The sequence below is a fragment of the Bombina bombina genome, chromosome 4 (assembly GCF_027579735.1).
Source record: "Bombina bombina isolate aBomBom1 chromosome 4, aBomBom1.pri, whole genome shotgun sequence".
NCBI lineage: Eukaryota > Metazoa > Chordata > Amphibia > Anura > Bombinatoridae > Bombina > Bombina bombina.
Genome location: NC_069502.1, coordinates 449,975,127 through 449,981,126, shown reverse-complemented (window position 1 = coordinate 449,981,126; position 6,000 = coordinate 449,975,127).

Here is a 6,000-nt window from a genome sequence, read left to right as displayed (position 1 = left end):
CTCAAACATAATAATATGCTAATATAAGATCAAATTAAAGGGACACTGAACCCAATTTTTTTCTTTTGTGATTCAGATAGAGCATGTAATTTTAAGCAACTTTCTAATTTGCTCCTATTATCAATGTTTCTTCGTCCTCTTGCTATCTTTATTTGAAAAAGAAGGCGTCTAAGCTTTTTTTTTGTTTCAAAACTCTGGACAGCAGTTTTTGATTGGTGGATGAATTAATCCACCAATCAGCAAGGACAACCTAGGTTGTTCACCAAAAATGGACCGGCATCTAAACTTACATTCTTGCATTTCAAATAAAGATACCAAGAAAATAAATAAAATTTGATAATAGGAGTAAATTAGAAAGTTGCTTAAAATTTCATGATCTATCTGAATCACGAAAGAAAAAAATTGGGTTCAGTGTCCCTTTAAATGTAAAGAAAAAACATATTTGTAACACATAAAGTATTCCATTTGCAGAAGTGGAAGGCTGGATAAAATGTACTGAAAGGCAGAGTTTTAACAGTTGAATTGATCTGTGAATTGGAAGAGAGTGCAATGTCTGCTTTTGTTGTTAAAGTATGTGAGCCTGAATACCTTTATTATTACAAGATAGGGGAGTGCTAAAAAGCTGGTTGAAAATACTAAAAGTGATAATTTATAGTAATAATATATATATATATATATATATATATATATATATTCTGTATATATATATATATTCTGCATATATATATATATATGTAATCGAGCTGTGCTTAGCGTGTACCCCTGACCGGTCAGGTTCTTATATGTTGTCATTCATGAGTTGAATTTATATGCTTATGTGCTTTAATATCTATATACCTGCATGGGTCTGTTCCCATTGTGTGAAGGATTTGACTTTCACGATTAAAATTGTTTAAATGTATTAAAGTGATTTGTGAGTTTTTCTAAAAGAGTGCTGAAATCCCTGTCTTTGTTCTACCAGGATTATATTCCAGGTATCTCTCTCTTTTGTGTACATGATATATATATGTGTTGGTGATACTCGCTGTGTGGTAAAAAAAAAATATATATATATATATATGAAATTATTAATTGAAACAATAGTGTAAAAAATAAATAAAAAAAATAGTAAAAAAGAAGAAATAGGTGAATATTGATTGCTTAATCAATAGTGTGAATCTTAAAGGGACACTGATGATTCAGATAGTGCATGACATTTTAAGTAACTTTCTAATTTACTCCTATTATCAATTTTTCTTTGTTCTCTTGCTATCTTTATTTTAAAAGCAGGAATGTAAATCTTAGCAGCCAGCCCATTTTAGGTTCAGCACCATGGATAGTGCTTGCTTATTGAAGGCTTACATTTACCCACCAATAAGCAAGCATAACCCAGGTTCTCAACCAAACATGGGCTGGCTCCTATGCATCACATTACTGCTTTTTAATTAAAGATAGCAAGAGAACAAAGAAAAACTGATAACAGGAGTATATTAGAAAGTTGCTTAAAATTGCATGCTCTATCTGAATTATGAAAGAAAAAAAATTTGGTTTAGTGTCCCTTTAAGTGTCATTTCAGGATATGAGTGAGTGTTTTCAAAAAAGTGTTTTCAAAAAAGTTTGACGATCAAAAAACTGATAGTTCCTATGGTGTTCCTTGAACTTCTAAGAAGTGAAAAAAGTGCTAATAGTGTCAATATTAATACATAAAAATAAATACTTCAAAAGAATATAATAAATAAAATAGTATTTTACTGAAATAAATATATATATATATACAGGTAGCCCTCAGTTTACGCCGGGGTTAGGTTCCAGAAGGAATGGTTGTAAATCGAAACCGTTGTAAATTGAAACCCAGTTTATAATTTAAGTCAATGGGAAGTGAGGGAAATAGGTTCCGGGCCCCTCTCAAAATTGTCATAAGTAACACCTAATACATTATTTTTAAAGCTTTGAAATAAAGACTTTAAATGCTAAACAGCATTATAAACCTAATAAAATAATCACACAACACAGAATATATAATTAAACTAAGTTAAATGAACAAAAACATTTGCTAAACAGCATTATAAACCTAATAAAATAATCACACAACACAGACTTCACTTGCATTTTTCTGCAAACAGTTCTTTCTTTGCATTCCAATCTGGACTGATTTATAGACAGGAAGATCTTGCTCCTTTGAAATCTGCTCGATAGCTCAGGTCTGGTTAAACTGATTAATTTCAGCTTGCTTGGCTTTGCTGCAACACAAGTGGAAAGCTCCACCTACTGGCTATTTTAATAAATGCACTGCTTCTCAATAGCAGTCACATGACTGGAAAAAAAGGTTGTTATTCTGAAACGGTGTAAATTGAACCGTTGTAAAACGAGGGCCACCTGTATATATATATATATATATATATATATATATATATATATATATATATATATATAGGTATCCAAAACACCAGAACTCGCCCACAAAGGAAAACTGCCTGGGTGCAAATTTGTAGAAGATTTGTAGATTTACACATATTAAGCCGATTTTTTACGGCTACAGAATTTTGACAACCGGAAGTAGTTTGGCGCACTACTTCCGCCACTTAGCACGTTTGGAACGCACTATGCGGTCCAACACCAGTAATTTTGGCGCCAGGGAGGATAGTGGTTTGAAATGATTTGGAGTGAGTATGTCACTATTTAAGAGTTTGTTTGTTTTCACTTTATTCATGCTGATGAAGGAGGCAAGACCTCCGAAAACGTTACAGAAATAAAAGTAACCTGTTTATGAAAGTCCTGAGAGTGCATTTTCTTTTGGCTGCATATATATATATATATATATATATATATAGAGGCAACAAATATGATACATCTAACTAAAACAACATATGTTACATCAAACTAAAATGGCAATAGGATCTGTTTGAATTGTTGCAGTTTTTTGCAATTTTGTAACAATAATTTTTCACTTGTAAGTAGGACAATTTAAGCACTACATACAAAATAAAATAAAACCAGTGAGCTCGAGCTAGTTAAAAAGTTATCACACTGCAGTGGATTAAAAAGCAAATCTTGACAATGAGTGTGTACTCTGCTGGTCAAACGGCAATATAATTTTTTGTGTTTCGTTGCAGGATAAACCAGTAATGCTGCCTCTGTAATGGAGGATCTCCGTAAAAAGGCTGTGTTTCGACCAAACTTCCGGTTCGCGGGTAGTAACAGGTCACTAGTAGTGACGAAAAAAACAGCAAATGCTGATAGGATAGAATCGGTAAGCCCTTATGTTTTTAAAGGGTTACCGATTATTGTGGAAGCTAACAAACCTTCTAGTATAGATATCCATGGATATGTTGTAATAAATGGAAAGTTTGTTGGACTGTCAGACTGGCATACCTTTGTAACAACACACAAATTATTTTATGTACTGATAGGTAGCCAGGCAGAAAGACAGATATCCAGGCAATGGGATAGATAGACTGACAGACAGAAAGACAGAGATAGATAGATAGATAGATAGATAGATAGATAGATAGATAGATAGATAGATAGATAGACATGCAGACAGATAGACAGAGAGCTATTATTATTATCAGTTATCAGTGCCAACAAATTCCGCAAGGCACAAATAGATAGATAGATAGATAGATAGATAGATAGATAGATAGATAGATAGATAGATAGATAGATAGATAGATAGATAGATAGATTTAGAGATAGATAGATAGACAGACAGATATATAGATAATAGAACAGTGTGCTGGTCATATTTGTTGTCTCTAAACAACCAGTAAAAAAAATGTGCGCTTCTGCTGCCCACTGCTTATATTATCTATTGTGTTCAGAAAAAAATTCAACAATTTTATTGTATAAATGTTAAACTTTATGTGTAATGGAATTTTTATTTATACCCCTCAAAGTCCTTATTCCACATGTGTTATGTTAGAGTCGCTCTCAGCTCTGCTTGCCCTATGTACACCAGCATCCTTTGGAAACCTATGTCCATTTTATTTACGTAAGTAAGATATATAGGACTGTAAATATAAATACCAAATGTAACGTGTTGTAAGTTTCTTTATGTTTGTATGTAGAGGGGAGATAAACATTTATAACCATGGCCTGAAGAAATTAGTACATTGACAATATAAGATTAACATCTTTCAGCAGAACATTAACACTTTGTCGTCAAAAGAACTTAAGCTGTAGTAGTGCACTATGTTGCTAGTCTTTTTCAAATCCTATGGTACAGAAAATACACAGGGACAGTATATGAAGATGCAGCTTAACACAACCCCTCCTATTAAGTCTACAACATAGCACAACACACCATAAACTTCTTTACTGTACTGCCAGAAATCTCTGCTATTTTTAAGGGTTAAGCACCATCTCATCCCAGTGGAAGACTGTTAGTCCTATATTCTTCTTTATTTGAAGAGTTCAGCATGTTTTGTCCATGAGAACGTAAATTTCTACTAAAAATAACTCTGATTTTAAACTGGAAATGGAAAATAATTCCCTGAAGCATTTTGTGGTGAAGCAATAGTCATTCTGTCTTCTGTCATCCTCATAAATTGTCCAGTAAATATAGTCATCCTCATAAACTGGGCAGCACATAGAAGCTCTGCATGGCCTGTCTGTATCATAGCATAGCCATAAGTCTGTGACATCTATAGCATTAATAATATGTACCAGGATTTGTATCTTATCTAGGGTCAGATTATGAGTGGAGAGCAAAATATCGCTTACTCAGCAATGCCAGCGCTGGTATTACAAGTTAAGTGTGATGCGAACGCGAACCTGGCGTTCAAATTGCCTGGAAGTTTGCTCTCACGTGAGCGCGCTTCTATAGGCTCCAATGGGAGCCTCATTCTCATGCTGTAAGACAATGCTGAGAACCTTGCACAGCGAAGGGGGTAAGTCGCGCAGAAATTGGCAGCAAAGTTTAAATATATATGTATAGAAGCATATATTGTATATATATATATTTGATCTAATTAACTTTTTTTTTTAATTCTCCAATCAGCTACTGCTGGTATACTTTGTTGAAAAGCATATTTAGGTAGGCTCAGAAACAGCAATAAAATACTGGCTGCTGATTGGTGGTTGCACCTCTTGTCAGTAATGCATTGCTGCTCCTTCAACAAAAAATACATAAAATAAAAACATTGGGTTTTATGACCCTTTAAAGGAATATTCCAGCCAAAAATGTAATCCACATGGATGCATTTCAGTTTTAAATAGAAGCATTTTTTTAACACATGTATTTGCAAAAATACTTTTATGAAAGCAATAGCTGTTTCAAATGTGTATTTAAGTATGTACCGTGCACCAGCATTTTAAACACAGCACTTACTCAGAGAGCCTAAGGTTCTTGAACCATATGGTAATGGGCCCCACTAGTGCTCTGAGCAGCTGCAATATTTAAAATTCTGGTGCACTGGGAATATCTAGCTATGCTTTACATGCACGTGCAGAAAAATATGTTAACACCAAAACAATCATGTTTACTAGAAGCATTTTTGCCAATACATGTATATTGTAAATATATTTCTATTCAAAGATGTAATTCATATATGTGCATTTAAAGTGAAGGTAATGTTTGATGAATCAGTGCCCGTTTTTTAATAATCCTATTAAAAACAGGGGCACTTTAATTCATCAAATTTTACATTTCACTTGTTTTGTTCAAATACTTACCTTTTAATCCTGACAGCCGCTCCAGCGATTCCCCCGGCCGTTGGAAGCCTCTTCATATGTCAGAAATGATGAATCCGGCTTCCTCCAATCACGGCTTTCCCCCCGGGGGAATCATGACCTGAGGCAACGCCGTGATTGGAGGAAGCTGTATTTGTCATTTTGGAACTGTGAAGAGGGCTTGCGACGGGTGGAGGAAGCACTGCAGCGGCTGTCAGGATTAAAAGGTAAGTATTTGAACAAAACAGGTGAAATGTAAAGTTTGATGAATTAAAATGCCCCTGTTTTTAATAGGATTATTGAAAATCGGGCACTGATTCGTCAAATATTACCTTCACTTCAAATTTTGAC